This window comes from Lygodium microphyllum, chromosome 17, assembly GCF_053477565.2.
Source record: "Lygodium microphyllum isolate KBCC chromosome 17, Lygodium_microphyllum_v1.1.10, whole genome shotgun sequence".
NCBI classification, from domain to species: domain Eukaryota; kingdom Viridiplantae; phylum Streptophyta; class Polypodiopsida; order Schizaeales; family Lygodiaceae; genus Lygodium; species Lygodium microphyllum.
The window spans coordinates 130482504-130503147 of record NC_141151.1 but is presented as its reverse complement, the minus strand read 5'-3'; the positions used below and the strand labels follow the sequence as shown (position 1 = coordinate 130503147).

The following is a 20644-nucleotide window of genomic DNA, read 5'->3' as shown; positions in this document are numbered from 1 at the left end:
CCGCATGAAAAATCATAAAGCTGTCATCAGCCAAAGATTGAGTAATGAAGTGCTGTCCAAAAGAAAGGGACAATCCAGCCAACTGAGTAGAAGCTACCATAGAAGATAACATCGAAAGAACCGGATGAGTCGCAAGGGCAAAGAAGAGAGGACTCAAAGGGCAACCTTGTCTCACAGAGCGTGCAAGGACAAATGGCTCGATAACACCACCATTTAGCATAACTCGCGAAGAAGCCGCAATACTAATGGTGTAGATCAAGCGGGACATCCAAGTACCAAAGCCCATAGTAGACATAAGTTCTGCAATGAAAGACCAGTCTAAATAATCAAAAGCCTTTTCCAGATCCAATTGAATCAATACCACTTGCTGATTAGAGTGCCTTGCATAGTCAATAGCCATTTGCACATTTAAAAAATTATGTAGAATGTTTCGGCCCTTAATGAAACCATATTGAAGAGGATGCACAATGGCCGGAAGATGCTTGTGGAGCCGATTCGACATCACTTTGGAAAAGATTTTATATATCGAACCCATCAAAGAAATTGGTCTCCAATGTTTCAACATTGACAGCAAAGGGACTTTTGGAAGCAGTTTGATAAGACCTTCTTTCCATGAGGAAGGCATGAACCCCGTTTCCCAAACCTGCTGAAACATAGCCGTTAATGGTTTCACCAGTTGGGTAGCAGAAATCTCAAAGAATTCATTGGTGAGACTATCCCAACCGGGACTTTTATCCTTGGGCAGGTGTAACAGAACATCTATAACCTCCGCCTTACAAATATCTGTCTCCAAAGTAGTTTGCATATCAAGTGGAACCTGATTGCGGACCAAATCATAGAAAACTGAACGTGCATGAGTAACTTGGTCAGAAGGTGAAGGAGAAGAACCAAGAAGGTCTATAAAATAATTCTTGCACATATTCACAATAGTCTGGGGATCAATGACCATTCGACCTTCTGGATCCTGGAGTCTAGTCATATTTTCTCGAGCAGGAGATGCATGTAGAGCTCGAAAGAACTTATGAGTCTGACAAGCACTGTCTTGTAAATTCTCAGTCAAATTTTGCAATTTGGCTTGCTGATAAGATTTCAACTGAAACTCTTCAATAAGATCAGCCAAACGCATCGCCAATGACAGCAGGAATACATCATCTGGAGTGTCCCCTAGCAGAGAACGAACCAATGCCAGTAAGTCCTCCGCTGCATGCCGACGCCGCCGACAAAGAGATGCATGATGGATCCCATACTGCCGAGCAACTTGCTGCACATTAGAGAGCAATCGTTCAAAAGAAGCATTGCCCTCAGCGGCAAAGTCCAATAAAAATCTATCAATCAATTGCTCCATATAGCCCTGAAATATTGAATGCTTCAAATAAGAGGAGTTGAAGCGCAAAGGGAGTCTATCCAGGAATTGCTTAAAAGGTGCAATGGGTTGTGCAAGTATCTCAAGCTGTAGAGGGAAATGGTCTGACAAGGCATATTGCTGCAACACTTTCATTTCCAGCATCTCAGGAAGAAAATCATCATCTTGCATGATGTACATGCGGTCCAACCGCGACCATGTAGTTACATACTGCGCAGAATGGAAAGTAAACCCTGTAGAAGAAGGGTGTAGCCAAGACCAGAGATCTTGCTTAAGTACAACAAGAGCAAAAGCATTCCACACATGACTTTCCAAAGCGTCCATCACCGAATGTTCCGATGTGGACTGTGAAGAATCAATACACATTAAAATCCCCCATCAAAAAACCCCGTCTGCCAAGTGACAAGCAGGTCTGCAAAGTATTCCAAAGGTCCCGGCGGGATAACGGGTCATTCGGAGCATAGAGGCCCAGCAACCATAAGATCTCTCCTTCAAATAAAACTTCAATCACCACAAAACGGCCATGTACATCATTTTTAATAAGAACGGGCTAATATTTCTCATGTACAATCATAAGAACACCAGAATAATGCATGGCATGTGTCCCTACGTAAAACAAGTGAAACCCATGGCAATCCACAACTTTTCCTGCTTCACCGTGACTCTTGTGCTCAACAGCATACAAGACATCCCACTGATTCTCATGCAATACAATCCACATGGCATGTTGCTTATGGCGAGAACAAATGCCTCGCACATTCCACGTGGCTATCTTCATGTGTATTCAAAAGAAAATCAGGAACGAGGCACAACTTGCCTCGATTTAACCTTTTCTGCTAGAATGTCAAGGACTCCCTCATCCAAAAAATCAGCTAACACGGTAAAAGAGTTCTGACGGCCGGCTTTAGAGGTAGACGGAATATCCACTGTCTTGGGGGTGGAACGGGGATAACGACGATCCCATGGGGTAATCACATTACCTCTAGTATCGAAAGCCAACTTAGCAGGTGGGCCCTTTGGACTGTCCGAATATACTTTCCTAGTAGACTGATTACGAGATGCAAAAGAAACCATAGGATGAACAGGATGCTCTGAAAACTACATCTCTTTCCGGTGCATATAAGTGCGCATGGAATCTTGTGAAGCATTAGGCCCAGTATCCGCCAGGCCAGCATCAAACCTTTTACCTTTTTTTGCACGTATATCCACCCAGTCATTGCCACGGGAATCCAAACCTGAAACATGTTGTTTATCTTTATCCAAAACTTTAGGTGGCTGGGTGGCATCCTGCGACGGAGCATCACACACCATATCTTCCATGGGCAACGCAACATGCTCAGCATCTGAAATCTGTTGCTTCTATGGACATTCGGCCATAAAATGCCCCAATTTTCCACACGAAATGCAATGTCCTGCAAAGTTGCCCCATTTCAAACGAAAGTGCAAAGGATGCATGCCAGAGCAATTAAGACATAACCAAGCAGGCCTTTTCCTAGCAGTGTCCCATAACATACACAAACGGTTACGATTCATGGCCCAGGGGGACCAGAACAGTGCCCACAACGGCCATGGCATCCTTTAACAGTGGCCAATAGACAGTCAGACAATTTTCCACTTCAACCCACATAGGGCATTCACGTTGAAGCAGGCGCTTAAAATCTGCCATTGGGCGCCATGGCACAACATGGACCAAACGGCGATCAAAGAACAATGGCAGTTTAGACAGGAGATCAACACGGTGCTTCTCAGATTTCAACAGTACCTCATAGAAGCCTGGGAGCCCAACAAAAATCTCCTCAACACACTCCCCTTGTAGTAGATTGTGCAGCCACTGGCGAATATGGAAAGCACTGGGATCGTGCCAGTGAAGAAGAGTATAACGGCACGGTCATAAAACACCAAAAATGAGCGCAATACATTTTTCGGGTCCACCGTGGCTTCCAGCACATCTTCAGTTCCAGAGTCAGAAAAAGCTTCATGATTATGTTGGACATAATCGCCAAGCAGAGTGTTGGCAAATTCCAGCAAATGCTCCCAGTCAACATCCTGAGAAGCCACAGAATTAGAGGCCACCTGAGCATAAGAACGTTCCTGATGATCCATTGTCGCTTCCGAAGTATGCTTGGTACGTTTGCCCGCATGCTGGAAATTAGGACCAGGGGGCATCTCCTCTGTGCAAGGAACCATATCCTCTAGGCTCTGGTTCCTCTATATCAGAATCCGGACCAAGGGCTGCCACCGTTTGATCGATAAAAGCCATATCCAAACCAGCCATGTTGAATCACCACTTGTGCAGGTCAGATGCAGAGCCAGGAGCTCACGGGTGGTAGAAACGAACGCAAGCCGCACACGCACACACACACACACACACTCTCTCTCTCTCTCTCTCTCTCTCTCTCTCTCTCTCTCTCTCTCTCTCTCTCTCTCTCTCTCTCTCGCTCTCTCTCTCCCCCGTACAGAGGCGTCCAGAGGCGTATTCTACAAGCACAGCCGATTGAACCTGTTTGTTACTTGTCGGCCTCAGCCGTGGCCTGTCCCGAGGGAGTGTAGATAACGCGTGGGGCAGGGCGCAACCCTAACGGAGCAGGTTCAAGAGGGTGAAACGCAGGGCCAACGGGCAGTGACAAAGGCCAGAACGCTGAGGAGGAGGGCTGGCAGGCGACGGCAGGGCTGAACAGTCAACGGCAGAAGCGCTGCGGAGCAGGAATCAGGCGACAGTCCACAGGGCCCAGGTCCGACGACGACGGTAGAAGCCCTGACACGCAAGGCGGACGGGCGATGACCAGGAGCAGAGCCCGCAAGTCAGACGGGCGATGGCAGGGCGGGGCACGCAGCCAACGGGCCTCCAGATGCAAGCGACGGCGACGGGGCTGCAGACGACGGCGACGGGGCACAGGTGACAAGGCTGCAGGCGATGGCGACGGGGCACAGGCGACGCATCTCTCTCTCTCTCTCTCTCTCTCTCTCTCTCTCTCTCTCTCTCTCTCTCTTTTCGTAAAAGGTAATTGTATTAATTACGAAAAAAATACAAGATTACTTAATTACAAGATACATGACGACAATCCAAGCCATCATGTGAAGAGGTTCTAAGAACTACAAGTTACAATGTCATGGCAAGGATGCGGAGGAAATTGCCATATGCCAGGGACGGAAGTCCTCCGTAGAGAGCAAATCAGAACGATGGAGAAGAGCTAACTGCCAATACAAGAGGCCCTTAAGCCTCACAATATGCCGCTGAACATTAGAGGCGGAGTCAAACAGAAAAGCATTCCGAATGGTCCAGTTATCCCAACAGCCCCAGTATCGAAGAAAGTGATACATGAGCTTCATATGTGGCTGGGCGGGCATAGGGTATTTGGGCTGGCCAAAAACCCAATCAAAGGGGCGCAAGGTGATACCAACCACCCCTCGCCAAACAGCCGACAAAAATAACCAGACTTTCTGAGCGATGGGGCAAGAAATAAATCGGTGGCGGGCGGATTCCATAGTAGTCGTGCAAAAGAAACAGGTGCCATTGGAGATTCGTCGCTTGGAAAGAGCCGAAGCAAGCGGAAGACCCCCAATCATCACTCTCCAAAGAAAGACTTTATATTTAAAGGGTGTCTTGTTCAACCAGCCCTCCATCACAGTTGCCCTCCACCATGACCGGGATTTACGCAATCCCCATAAAGCATTCGCTTTAGTAACTAGCCATTGATGATCTTTAATCAGAAGATGATACACTTGGTTAGCAGAAGCTTTGCTCAAATTCAGCCGGCCTTGTAGGTCCCAATCCTGCCAGGGATGATCCGAAGCAAGAGCAGGAAAGGGTTGTCTGCTCTAGAGCACCGTCAAAAGCTGTTCCCATAAAGGCCTATATCCACGAGGGATCCTGAAAAGCCTCCTAGCTGTACGAAACGATATAAGCACATTGCGACTGGCAAGGGTGGCATCCGCAACCGAAGACAAGCCCAAACGTGCCATCCGGTTGAATTGTGGTCTAAGCTCATGTTTACCTTCCCACAAAAGTAAACGCGAGACTGCCAGTAATTCCAATTGAAAAGAGTTAGTAGCCAAGCGATCCTCCGTTGGATGCCACTGAGCCTTTTGAAGGACGTGTTTCCAGGAACATACCAAATGAGTAAGCAGCGATGAAGAAGAACTGGAGAACCGCGAATCAGCATTAAGAACATGCCACCAAGAACTGCGGATTAGGGTATTGCCACGCAGAAGCCCATGGCCCTCAAGGAAATAACGGGCTATAGCGACCCACGGATGATGATCCGAGCACATGGCACGGAAAAGCGACCAACGAAGTGCCTGCATGTGAGTTTGGGCATCTAAAATAGCTCCGCCACCCATGCGTTTGGGGGTGCACGCATGCGACCACGAGATCCAGGAAATACCTGCATGCAATGAGTCCTTCTTCCATAGCATGAAGCGAATAGACTAAGTAAGAGCATTCAGAGTCGTAGTAGTCCAGGGCAACAATGGCAAGAAATATGTGAGCATTGGCAACATAATTATCTGGGCTACTTTGAGGCGAACATGGAAGGGCCAGGCCTGAGACTTCCAATACATAAACTTAGCCACCATTTTCTGAGAAATCCACTGCAGAAGCTGCTTTGGAGGAACATCAACACCCAAAGGGTATCCAAGATGCCTGACAATGGAGCCACAAGGAACAACCAGAGCCTGCCAGTCCAAGGACTGCAAATCCGACTCCGTGCAGCTTAGAAGGGCTGATTTGAGCGCATTGATACGAAGGCCTGACGCCTGACCAAAGAGACCCCAAACATCCAATGCTGTTCGAAGGTTATCCTTGTCCGCACGCAAAATCATAAAGGTATCATCCGCTAGGGATTGGCTAATGAAGTGCTGTCCTGTAGGAAGCGACAGTCCGGCCAACTGAGAAGAGGCGGCCATATGTGATAACATGGAAAGAACTGGATGTGTCGCAAGGGCAAAGAATAAAGGGCTCAAAGGGCACCCCTGTCTGACAGAACGGGCAAGGACAAATGGCTCAGTAACACCTCCGTTCAGCATGACTCGCGAAGACGCCGCAGCACTAATGGTGTAGATTAGACGAGACATCCGTGCACCAAAGCCCATAGCAGACATAAGTTCAGCAACAAAAGACCAGTCCAGATAGTCAAAAGCCTTTTCCAGGTCCAGTTGAATCAGTACCACCTCCTGATTAGAATGCCTGGCATAATCAATGGCCAATTGGGCATTCAAAACATTGTGTAGAATATTTCGGCCCTTAATGAAACCATACTGGAGAGGGTGCACAAGGGCAAGGAGATGCTTATGGAGCCGATTCGCCATTACTTTGGAAAAGATTTTGTACATTGAACCCATCAAAGAAATTGGGCGCCACTGTGTCAACTTAGATGACGAAGAAACTTTTGGAAGCAGTTTAATAAGTCCTTGTTTCCATGAGGGAGGCATGATCCGCGTTTCCCACACCTGCTGAAACAAAGCCTGCAATGGTTTCGCCAGTTGGGTAGCGAAAGCTTCAAAGAACTCGTTGGTAAGACCATCCCAACCCGGACTTTTATCTTTGGGCAAGTGTAACAAGACGTCCATAACCTCTGCCTCACCAATATCTGACTCCAGAGTAGCTTGCATGTCCTGCGGAAGCTGATTGCGGACCAGGTCATAAAAAACCGAACGGGCCTGAGTAATTTGGGCTGAAGGTGGAGAAGCGGAACCGAGAAGGTCACGGAAATAATTCCTGCACATATGCACAATAGTCTGTGGATCCAGGATAAGGTGGCCTACTGCATCCTCAAGTCTGGTCAGATTCTCTCAAGCAGGAGAAGCATGGAGAGCTCGAAAGAACTTATGGGTCTGACATGCACTATCTTGCAAAGTCTCTGTCAGATGTTGCAATTTGGCCTGCTGATACGATTTTAACTGAAATTCTTTAATAAGATCTGCCACCCACATGGCCAGTGCAAGCAGAAATGCATCATCCGGAGTGTCCACCAGCAGGGAGCGAACCAAAACCAGCAGGTCCGCCGCTGCCTGTCGACGGCGCCGACAAAGAGAGGCATGATAGATCCCATACTGCCGAGCAACCCGCTGCACATTAGAGAGCAATCTTTCAAATGACACAGTGCCCTGAGAGGAAAAGTCCAAGAAGAATCTGTCAAGCAATTGCTGCATATAGCCCTGAAAAATTGCATGCTTCAAGTAGGACGAGTTGAAACGCAAAGGGAGTCTCTCCAGAAATTGCTTGAAAGGTGCAATGGGTTGTGCAAGCAACTCGAACTGCAGAGGGAAATGGTCCGACAAGGCATATTGCTGCAGCACTTTTATTTCGAGCATCTCAGGCAGAAAATCATCATTCTGCATGATATATATACGGTCCAACCGCGACCATGTTGTTGCATACTGGGCCGAATGGAAAGTAAATCCTGTAGAAGACGGGTGTAGCCAGGACCAGAGATCTTGCTTAAGAACAGCAAGAGCCAACTCATGCCACATACGACTTTCCGGCGCATCCATTACCAAGTGCTCCGATGTGGACTGGGAAGAATCAACACACATATTGAAATCCCCCATGAAGAAGCCCCGTCGGCCAAGTGACAAGGAAGTCTGCAAAGTCTGCCAAAGCTCCCGGCGAGATAACGAATCATTCGGAGCATAGAGGCCAAGTAACCATAAGATTTCCCCTTCGAATAAAATTTCAATCACCAAAAAGCGGCCATGAACATTCTCTCTCTCTCTCTCTCTCTCTCTCTCTCTCTCTCTCTCTCTCTCTCTCTCAAAGCTTCACAATGGCTAGCTATCAATTATTTCTATGGCCAGAGATTCTCCCTCCCCTTATTCACAGCTCTCAGAGGACATTATTCTGTATTCTAGTTTGGGTGAGGTCTTCCTTATGGGGGACTTCAACGGGCGCACACAGAGCCGACAGTGTGAGAGTTTTGATATGGAGCAGCCAGAGATCATGAGAGCATTAGACCCTGAGGAGTTGGGGATCAGTCGGGAGTCAGCAGATATTGGGCCAGACGCCACAGGGTATGGAGAGCATTTACTTGAGCTTGGTAGTAGACATCATCTCATTATTTATAACGGGATGGCACGATGGCCATATTCAAGAGGTCTTACATGCTTCCCACATGGGGGGGGGGACGAGAGTACTGTAGATTATCTGCTCGGACCGATCGATGGGATGCATACTATCGAGTCCTTCGGCCTTGGGAGACTTCCACTCGGTGCCGATCACACCTTTCTCAGTTTCTCACTCCTCACCTCATTACCATCACCACCTGCAGATATCATACCCCACATGCATACTACCATACACTTCACTCATGAGCTCTCACATGTTTACTCACAGCATCTGGAGGAGCACATCACGTCACTTGATCCATACGCACCCCTTGATACACTGACCACTGATATCACACGCATTCTGCATGATTCTGCTACACTCAGTTTTCCACATCACACATACACGCACCCCCCTCGGACCGGTACCATGCCACAGAACAGGTGGTATGATGATGAGTGCAGAGATCTACGTCAACAGCTACGCGATTTGGAGGCCAGAGGAGAGATCACACACAGACAAGCGCAGAGAAGCATGCACCGCTTGACCCGCTGTAAAAAGCGGGAATGGGAGGAGGAGAGATATTGGGATATATACCACCTTCTTATGAGCAGAGATTGTGCGGAGGCATGGAGGCATATCAGAGAACCACGCTCACCCACACCGATACATGACCCCTGCAGTATGGCATGGATACGCACAGAGTTTATATCATGTACCCGCACAGCCGCTGATACCCACACCATGTACACCGAGACCGGGTATTTCATCCTTTTTCACCACTAGTATGGTGAAACATGCTATCTCACGGTTACAGCATGGCCGCGCTCGAGACCAGTTTGATCTTCAGGCAGAGCATATTATATATGGCAGAGACACATTGGCTCCACTCATTGCTCACCTCTTCAACCGTGCATTGTCTGAGGGGTTTCCTGACTCATGGACAAAGCACACCATTGTACCTATCCACAAGTCAGGGGATCCTATGGATCCTAACACATATAGGACCATCATGATTGGGCCAGTTTTGGCCAAACTTTATGGCACGGTGATGGAGGAGGAGCTCAGCACGCTGGCAGGGAGAGAGTGCATGTGCACACCCGAACAGGCAAGGTTCAGACGGGCATTTTCTACCATAGACCACATCTTCACTCTCCGTTGTCCGATCGACCAGACACGAGCGAAGAAACAGAGATTGTATTGTTGCTTTGTGGATTTCCGCAAAGCCTTTGACATGGTTCCGAGAGAGAGGCTTTTCAGACGCCTACTTGATCTGGGGGTGGATGATGACATGATGTGGGGTATTTATGCACTATATGAGCAGGTTACTGGCAGAGTCAGATGTTCGGGAGGTATATCAGATCCCCTTGTGAGCACCATTGGTGTGAAACAAGGATGCCCACTCTCACCGACTCTATTTGGGCTATACATTGATGAGATAGCGGAGTTTATTCAACAACGAGCCGGTGGAGGTATAGATCTCAGTGGAGCCACAGTTCATATCTTACTATATGCAGATGACATTGTGTTGGTCTCAGATTCAGCTCAGGGATTACAGCAGCATTTATTAGCATTGGATGATTTTTGCATACAGAGAGGCATGACAGTGAACCTTGGTAAAACCAAGGTCCTTATATTCCATACATCAGCTCAGATACACAGACAGAGTATTTTCATGGTAGCAAGAGGGAGTATTGAGGTCACTGGATCATATGTATATTTGGGAGTCACCTTTACAGCAGCTTCAGGGACTTTCTCGATGACACAGGCAGCTCGTGACCGCCTCACTAGAGGATACTCAGCATTGGCTCTTATGGAGCGACAGTGTCATCAGGCACATTTCCAAGAGCCCCGCACCAAGGGGTGGCTCTTTGATACTCTAGTCACTCCAGCACTGATGTATGGAGCAGCTATATGGGGGCCAGGCCTTGCCGATTATGTATGGACATTGATGGAGAGACCTCAGGTGATCATGATATCTAGATTGATTCGCAGCAAGGCCTCAGTCCCACATGACATTGTGCGAGCAGAGCTTGCCACACCGCCCATGCTAGTCGAGGCATTATTTCAGACAGTCTGCTTCCTACACAGATTTCAGGATATGGACAGAGATCGCATTGCATACAGAGCATATATGGCATCTCAGGAGATGGCTCGAGCGGGGGATACCACATCATGGTATGCACAGACTAGAGCTTGGTTTGACAGACATGGGCTGGACATTGAGACTCCCACCTCTTCTATATGATACTCAGGCTCCCACTTACACCCTCTCTCTCTCTGAGAGAAACAGAGTCATCAGACAGGAGATATGGCATATTTATATACAGAGGACATGGGTCAGCCCTGCACAGCCACTGCCATCGAAGATGGCACATTATTATACACAGTTCTTGAGCATATCAGAGCAAGGATTCGTAGAGATTCCGAGATATATGCAGATCTATATGCCACATCGATTGAGAGTTTTTATTGGACAGCTCAGGGTATCATCACATCAGCTTATGATTGAGAGTGGCAGAGCCAGTGGCATCCCACGAGAGGAGAGGATATGCCCCCTTTGCAGATCAGAGGTGGAGAGTGAGGAGCATTTTGTTCTCAGATGCCCGGCATACTCAGAGTTGAGATCTAGATACACATTGAGCAGCTCACTTCAGGGATGTATGACTGATATGGATCAGAGATCATTTGGCCGTTTTCTGGGAGAGGCATGGCACATCAGAGAGCAGAGCACACAGCGGATCCCAGTCAGAGAGGGGCCCACCCAGACGACTATTACACAGTTCTTTCAGACAGACAGAGTGAGAGCTACTGTACCAGCCTCCAGCCAGACCTCCGGGCTCACACTACAGCAGGCTGAGGACCAGCGTACCCGACGCCGCACGAGGATCCGTGGGTTTCGGACCCCACAGCCACACCGACAGGAGATCCAGAGGATTCTTGATCTACATCGACAGTAGACTGAGATCCGACGACACTCGACACATTGGATCTCAGATCTCCAGTTTGCTCTTTCTCCACCGCCGATGTACCACATCCTGCATCCAGGAGGGATCACCTGCTATTAGCGACTTTGACGACTGCTACTACATCCCAAGATAGTATATCTCCCTGCATCTGTTACATATACACATCGCACCACTTTATCACAGCCGACAGTTGTTCCCCTATCACAGCCGACATTTGTTCCCCTTTTGTAGCCATTATCTGGAGTACCAAAGCTACATACGCATATACACATACACGACACTTATCACACTCACAGCACCGTATTTTCAGTTTCCAGTTTTTAGCTTTTCATTAGCACTTTTATTTTTGGATAGCTGGACCTCATCAGTTGTATCACAATTTGTCTCATAGGCCAGTTTTGGTCTTTAGAAGACGTTAATATAACTTTCTTTCTTTCTTTCTTTTCTCTCTCTTCTGTACAAAGGCGCTATCCAGGGGCATATTCTGCAAGTACAGCCGATTGAACCTGTTTGTTACCTGTCAGCCTCAGCTGTGGCCTGTCCCGAGGGGGTGTAGATAACGCGTGGGGCAGGCCGCAACCCTAATGGTACAGGTTCAGGAGGGCGAAACGCAGGGCCAACAGGCAGTGACAAAGGCCAAAACGTTGAGGAGGGGGGCTGGCAGGGGACGACAGGCTGAACAGTCAACGGCAGAAGCGCTACAGAGCAGGGATCAGGCGATGGTCCACAAGGCCCAGGTCCGACGGCGACGGTAGGAGCCTTGACACACAGGGCGGATGGGCGACGACCAGGAGCAGAGCCCGCAGGTCAGACGGGCGACGGCAGGGCGAGGCACGCAACCGACGGGCCTCCAGATGCAAGCAACGGGCCTGCAGGCGACGGCGACAGGGCTGCAGACGACAACGATGGGGCGCAAGCGACGGGGCTGCAGGCGATGGCGACGGGCGGACGCGACGCATCTTTCACTCTCTCTCTTTTTTTTTTGTAAAAGGTAATTGTATTAATTACAAAAAAAAGGTACAAGTTTACTTGATTACAAGATACACGATGACACTAAGCCATCATGTGCAAAGGCCCAATACTAAACTACAAAAGAGTTACAAAAGTCATGGCAAAGACACAGAGGAAATTGCCATATGCCAGGGAAGTAAGTCCTCCCAAGGGAATAAGCCAGAGTGCCGAATGAGATCTATCTGCCAATGCAAGAGACCTTTAAGCCGCACAATATGTGCCGGGACATTAGAGGCCGAATCAAAGAGAAAGGCATTCCGAGTGATCCAATTGTGCCAGCATCCCCAGTATCTAAGAAAGTGAAACAAGATCTTCATATGCGCCTGTGCCCGTGTAGGGTATTTTGGTCCTACAAAAACCCAATCAAAAGGGCTTAGCAAGAAGCCAACCACTGCTCGCCAAACCGCTAACAAGAGCGACCAGATATTCTAAGCGAGAGGGCACGAAATAAATCGATGACGGGCCAATTCCACAGTAGTGGTGCAAAAGAAACAATGGCCGTTAGAGATTCGATGCTTGGAAAGGGCTGAAGCAAGCGGAAGACCACCAATCATCACCCTCCAAAGAAAGACCTTGCATTTGAAAGTTGTCTTGTTCAACCAGCCCTCCATCACAGTTGTCTTCCACCATGACTGAGATTTCCGCAATCCCCATACAGTATTGGCTTTAGTAACCAGCCATTGATGGTCTTTAATCAGAAGATGATACACCTGGTTAGCTGAGGCCTTTTCCAAATTCAACCCACCCACAAGGTCCCAATCTTGCCAAGGACAATCCAAAGCAAGGGCAGGAAAGGGTTGCCTACTCTGGAGCACTGACAGAAGCTGTTCCCATAAATCACGGTATCCACGAGGGATTCTGAAAAGCCTCCTAGCTGTACGAAAGGATATCAAGACGTTACGACTGGCAAGGGTGGCATATGCAATTGAAGTCAAGCCCAAACGTGCCATGAGGTTAAATTTTGGTCTGAGCTCATGCTTGCCTTCCCAAGAAAGTAATCTCGAGGCTGCCAACAATTCCAGTTGAAAAGAGTTAGCATGTAAGCGGTCCTCCGCTGGATGTCAACGCGCCTTCTAGAGAACCAATTTCTAGGAGCAGACCGAATGAACAAGAAGGGATGAGGAAGGACTAGAAAACCGAGAGTCTACATTAAGAACATGCCACCAGGAGCTCCGAATTTGTGTATTACCATGCAGACGCCCATGATCCTCAAGAAAATAACAGGCTATAACGACCCGCGGGTGATAATCCATACACATGGCACGAAAAAGAGACCAACGAAGTGCCAGCATATGAGTTTCGACATCCAAAATAGCCCCACCACCCATGCGTTTGGGGGTACATGTATGCGACCAAGAAATCCATGAAATTCCTGCCTGCAAGGAATCCTTCTTCCATAACATGAAACGAATGTGCTGAGTGAGAGTATTCAAAGTAGTAAGTAGTCCAAGGCAGAAATGGCAAGAAATATGTGAGCATTAGCAACATAATTGTCTGAGCCACTTTGAGACGAATATGGGAAGGGCCAAGCCTGCGACTTCCAATACAGAAACTTAGCTACCAGTTTCTATGAAATCCACTCAAGAAGTTGCTTTGGCCGAACATCAACACCCAAAGGGTACCCAAGATGCCTGACAATGGAACCACGGGGAACAACCTCTCCCTGCCAGCCCAATGACTGTAAATCGGACTCCGTGCAACTGAGAATGGCTGATTTGAAAGCATTGATATGAAGACCAAAAGCATGACCAAAGAGCGTCCAAACATCTAATGCTTTGCGAAGATTGTCCTTGTCCGCACGCAAAATCATAAAGCTGTCATCAGCCAAAGATTCAGTAATGAAGTGCTGTCCAAAAGGAAGGGACAATCCAGCCAACTGAGTAGAAGCTACCATAGAAGATAACATTGAAAGAACCGGATGAGTCGCAAGGGCAAAGAAGAGAGGACTCAAAGGGCAACCCTGTCTCACAAAGCGTGCAAGGACAAATAGCTCGGTAACACCATCATTTAGCATAACTCGCGAAGAAGCCGCAGTACTAATGGTGTAGATCAAGCGGGACATCCGAGTACCAAAGCCCATAGTAGACATAAGTTCTGCAATGAAAGACCAGTCTAAATAATCAAACGCCTTTTCCAGATCCAATTGAATCAATACCACTTGCTGATTAGAGTGCCTTGCATAGTCAATAGCCATTTCCACATTTAAGATATTGTGCAGAATGTTTCGGCCCTTAATGAAACCACATTGAAGAGGACGCACAATGGCCGGAACATGCTTATGGAGCCGATTCGCCATCACTTTGGAAAAGATTTTATACATCGAACCCATCAAAGAAATTGGTCTCCAATGTTTCAACATTGACGGCGAAGGGACTTTTGGAAGCAGTTTGATAAGACCTTCTTTCCATGAGGAAGGCATGAACCCTGTTTCCCAAACCTGCTAAAACATAGCCGTTAATGGTTTCACCAGTTGGGTAGCAAAAATCTCAAAGAATTCATTGGTGAGACCATCCCAACCGGGACTTTTATCCTTGGGCAGGTGTAACAGAATATCCATAACCTCCACCTCACAAATATCTGTCTCCAAAGTAGTTTGCATATCAAGTGGAACCTGATTGCGGACCAAATCATAGAAAACGGAACGTGCATGAGTAACTTGGTCAGAAGGTGAAGGAGAAGAACCAAGTAGGTCTCACAATAGTCTAGGGGTCAATGACCATTCGACCTTCTGGATCCTGGAGTCTAGTCATATTTTCTCGAGCAGGAGATGCATGTAGAGCTCGAAAGAACTTATGAGTCTGACAAGCACTGTCTTGTAAATTCTCAGTCAAATTTTGCAATTTGGCCTGCTGATAAGATTTCAACTGAAACTCTTTAATAAGATCAGCCAAACGCATCGCCAATGACAGCAGGAATACATCATCTAGAGTGTCCCCCAGCAGAGAACGAACCAAAGCCAATAAGTCCTCCGCTGCTTGCCGACGCCGACGACAAAGAGAGGAATGATAGATCCCATACTGCCGAGCAACCCGCTGCACATTAGAGAGCAATCATTCAAAAGAAGCATTGACCCTCAGCGGCGAAGTCCAATAAAGATCTATCAATCAATTGCTCCATATAGCCCTGAAATATTGAATGCTTCAAATAAGAGGAGTTGAAGCGCAAAGGGAGACTATCTAGGAATTGCTTAAAAGGTGCAATGGGTTGTGCAAGTATCTCAAGCTGTAGAGGGAAATGGTCTGACAAGGCATATTGCTGCAACACTTTCATTTCCAGCATCTCAGGAAGAAAATCATCCTCCTGCATGATGTACATGCGGTCCAACCGCGACCATGTAGTCGCATACTGCGCCGAATGGAAAGTAAATCCTATAGAAGAAGGATGGAGCCAAGACCAGATATCTTGCTTAAGTACAGCAAGAGTAAACGCATTCGACACACGACTTTCCGAAGCATCCATCACCGAATGTTCCGACGTGGATTATGAAGAATTAACATACATATTAAAATCCCCCATCAAAAGACCCCGTCTGCCAAGTAACAAGGAGGTCTGCAAAGTATTCCAAAGATCCCGGCGGGATAACGAATCATTCGGAGCATAGAGACCCGACAACCATAAAATCTCTCCTTCAAATAAAACTTCAATCACCACAAAACGGCCATATACATCATTTTTAATAAGAACAGGCTGATATTTCTCATGTACAATCATAAGCACACCAGAATAATGCATGGCATGTGTCCCTGCATAAAACAAGCGAAACCCATGGCAATCCACAACTTTTCCTGCTTCACCGTGACTCTTGTGCTCAACAGCACACAAGACATCCCACTGATTCTCATGCAATACAGTCCACATGGCATGTTGCTTATGGCGAGAACAAATGCATCGCACATTCCACGTGGCTATCTTCATGTGTATTCAAAAGAAAATCAGGAACCAGGCACAGCTTGCCTCGATTTAACCTTTTCTGCTAGAATATCAAGGACTCCCCCATCCAAAAAATCAGCTAACACAGCAAAAGAGTTCTGACGGCCGGCTTTAGAAGTAGACGGAATATCCACTGTCTTGGGGATGGAGCGGGGATAACGACGATCCCATGGGGTAATCACATTACCTCTAGTATCAAAAGCCAACTTAACAGGTGGGCCCTTTGGACCGTCCGAATACACTTTCCTAGTAGACTAATTACGAGGTGCAAAAGAAACCATAGGATGAGCAAGATGCTCTGAAGACACCATCTCTTTCCAGTGCATATAAGTGCGCATGGAATCTTGTGAAGCATTAGGCCCAGTATCCGCCAGGCCAGCATCAAACCTTTTACCTTTTTTTGCACGTATATCCACCCAGTCATTGCCACGGGAATCCAAACCCGAAACATATTGTTTACGTTTATCCAAAACTTTAGGTGGCTGGGTGGCATCCTACGACAGAGCATCACACACCATATCTTCCATGGGCAGCGCAACATGCTCAGCATCTGAAGACTGTTGCTTCTCTGGGCATTCGGCCATAAAATGCCCCAATTTTCCACACGAAATGCAATGTCCTGCAAAGTTGCCCCATTTCAAACGAAAATGCAAAGGATGCATGCCAGAGCAATTCAGACGTGACTAAGCAGGCCTTTGCCTAGCAGTGCCCCATAACATACACAAACGGTTGCGATTCATGGCCCTTAGGCTTGGGGGGACCAGAACATTGCCCACAACGGCCATGGCATCCTTTAACAGTGGCCAATAGACAGCCGAACAATTTTCCACTTCAACCCACACGGGGCATTCACGTTGAAGTAGTCGCTGAAAATCTGCCATTGGGCGCCATGGCACAACATGGACCAAACGGCGATTAAAGAACAATGGCAGTTTAGACAGGAGATCAGCACGGTGCTTCTTAGATTTCAACAACACCTCATAGAAACCTTGGGGCCCAACAAAAATCTCCTCAACACACTCCCCTTGTAGTAGATTGTGCAGCCACTCGCGAATATGGGAAAGCACTGGGATCCTGCCAGTGAAGAAGAGTATAACAACACGGTCATAAAACACCAAAAATGAGCGCAAGACATTTTTCGAGTCCACCGTGGCTTCCAGCACATGTTCAATTCCAGAGTCAGAAAAAGCTTCATGATTATGTTGGACATAATCACCAAGTAGAGTGTTGGCAAATTCCAGTAAATGCTCCCAGTCAACATCCTGAGAATCCACAGAATCAAAGGCAACCTGAGCATAAGAACGTTCCTGATGATCCATTGTCGCTTCCGAAGTATGCTTGGTGTGTTTGCCCGCAGGCTAGAGATCAGGACCAGGGGGAATCTCCTCTGTGCAAGGAACCATCTCCTCTGGTTCCTCTATATCAAAATCCGGACCAAGGGCTGCCACCGTTTGGTCGATAAAAGCCATATCCAGACCAGCCATGTTGTATCACCACTTGTGCAGGTCAGATGCAGAACCAGGAGCACACGGGAGGTAGAAACGAACGCAGTCCAGTCACACAAGAGGTCACCGCAAGCTAGACGAAACCGGGAAGGCAGGGTGTGGCTGTTGAGGGAGGCCGTTCGTCTGCAGGGCAGACAGGCATCGCCAAGCAGGGGCAGACTACTGGCTGTCTGAGTGGCATTGGTCCTCTGTCTATCTCTGCACTTTAGTGCAGAAGCACAGGAGCAGCGGGGCAGGTCTGTTCTTCAGCGAGTAACAGGTCTGGTTGTCAGACAGGGCAGCGGGCTCTCTCTCTCTCTCTCTCTCTCTCTCTCTCTCTCTCTCTCTTTTCGTAAAAGGTAATTGTATTAATTACGAAAAAAAGGTACAAGTTTACAGGGCAGCGGTCTCTCTCTCTCTCTCTCTCTCTCTCTCTCTCTCTCTCTCTCTCTCTGTGTGTGTGTGAAGCGGCACAAGACTGGTTTACAACCAGGCGTGCAGGTATGGCGAGCGAGACGTCAGGCCGAAAGCAGCTGCGCATAGGTGGAACAGGCGAGGGTCCGTTCAAGACGGCCAGTGGCGACAGGTCGCCATCAATCCTGCAGATCGCTCGCCCTTCTCTCTCTCTGCATGTTGACACAGCGCAGGACACCGCAGGCTCTCTCTCTCTCTCTCTCTCTCTCTCTCTCTCTCTCTCTGAGCTTCACAATGGCTAGCTATCAAATATTTCTATTCTTTTAGATATTCTAGCTTTAGCAACACATGAATGCAGCAGCACAATGCATGTCACTGGCCACAACAACAGTCATGCCATTTCCAAGGTGTATTATGCCAGCTTTAGTGCTGTAATCTTAGCTGTATATCTGCTTCCAGTAAATGCATGATCACTACACTTGCATTTTCTGCATGATCTGTTGTGTTTCTGCATGTGACTGGTAATCGGTTCAATAGGAAGCCACTATAAATGCACTATTGGATGACAGCTGTGGTTTCACTGCTGTCAATTCAACTAGATTCAGCAGGTTGATCCACTAGAAAGAGACTATATGAGGCTGAAACCAATTTCAGCAATATTCTTTTTGCCCACAGGGTACAGGTGGCTCAAGACTCATTTCAGGCCTTCTCTAGTTTATTCAAGCTATTGAGATGGTATATTGCTGTTCATGATATTGTGAAGCTAATCTTTGGATAAAGCCCATTGAACGAACACTAGTTCATTCAAGAGGCCAGTCGAGGTTTTCCATGTTGAAACAAATCTCAGATGTATGCCACCTCCACACACAGAACTCTGGCCTATTCAGCAGACCTACGTCAATAGTCACCCTTTCTCGAAGCACGTTTCTCCTCTAGTCATGCCCGAGCTAGCAATGTCCAACCACATCATTGTGCATATTTGATTCTTTTTATCAGGTTCGAATGGTCATGCTAGTAGCAAATGTAGCACCACTGGCTCAGGAATTCTAGTACACATTTCACATCTACTCCATATCTTGCCTCTCCACAAATAGGTTATCCTCAAGCGTCCTAATGCAATCCAATGCCATTGCTAACTATGTTTATGAAGGTCGTCGAATTTGAAGCTTTGACCTTCGTACCGTTGTTGCAGCTCTGATAAACCTAAAAATCGATGGTACGACCACACAGGGGTGGTAGCACAATCTCGTTTCGTGACAAGAGGGAGAAAGCACTATTCATGCCAAACATCAGAAGACTGAATAACAAGTGTGTGCGGCAGGCGCGCGCAGAGAAGACTTACCAATAGTAAAGAAAAAGTCTGCAGATGTCAAGTCCGCGAAAATAGATCGTCTTCAATGAGGCATATATCTTCCCCTGCAAGGAAACTCTCTTCACAACTCTTGTTTCTCGACCATTGTTTGCCTTCTTTCATTAGCAAATGACAAAGGATGAGCATTTGTGTTTCTTTTCCAAGCAAAATTCCTTTGTCATTGGCTGAACCAAAGTTACTAATGCACTTTCTCATTGTATTATTAGCAACATTCGAGAAAAAGTTATGCAACCAAGGGATCGAACTCACACACCTACAATGCTCAACCCTAGAGGCTAGTGGCACCAATCTATTTGTGTGTAACTCGCAGAAGGTGAGCCATTGAAAGACAGGAAGTGTTTCATCTACCATCCAAAGGAGGATTTGTACTTTGCTCTTTGTTTTATGTGAGTACCAAGTTTTGAGTTGCATTCACAGTCTCTTCCCTCTACTACAATTAATGAGATGATTTCTCACCCCTCATTTGATCTCTCAAATGTCAATATTTAGAATAAATAAACAAGCAAGATCCAAGCAACTTAAAGGCATTTATGCCCCTATTCAAACTCTGGAAATTGTCTAGCAAACTTGCAAGCCCTCCTCGTGATATTCATGCATCCATGATTTAAATGTTGTCAAATGGCTCCTAAACCTAGGAAACCAAGGACCAAGTTACCAAAAGGCCTTTAAGGCCATGCCTAAACATTGCAAATTGCAATGGAAATTTACCAAAATTACCCACCTACTTTTAAATGACTCTTAAACCACAATCATTCACATTAATCAATTACCTAAAGCTCAATCTTGAAGGTTTTAAGGTTTTTGTCCTTATTTTGAGGGTCATATTAAGCTTGATCTTAAAGGTTAATCAATTAGTTAAAGCTTAATCTGTTCACTTTTTAAGGGTTTTTATCCTTCCTTTAAAGGTGATACACAATGCATAAGTATGGCTTGTTTCTCTTTTATCTTGAATGTTGAGAATACTCTCTTGTGATCATAGTGCATAGAGTTAACAAGTGCAATTGAACACTTTGAAATCTTAATACTTCAAATTTTATATCTAATTAAAGTAATGCATAC

At 46.9% G+C, this 20644-nt stretch overlaps 1 protein-coding gene across 3 annotated transcripts in view; it reads right to left on the bottom strand.

Moving 5' to 3' along the window:
• Positions 1-19712, bottom strand: part of LOC148022348 (uncharacterized) — a 256949-nt gene extending 237237 nt beyond the window's left edge. For 2 of the 3 annotated variants that reach the window (XM_087697971.1, XM_087697969.1), the window contains exon 1: positions 19556-19712. The gene's annotated coding sequence lies outside the window, so the exon portion shown is untranslated. The remainder of the gene's footprint in view (positions 1-19555) is intronic. The other variant, XM_087697970.1, reaches the window with a different exon arrangement.
• Between the last annotated feature and the right edge of the window lie 932 nt (positions 19713-20644).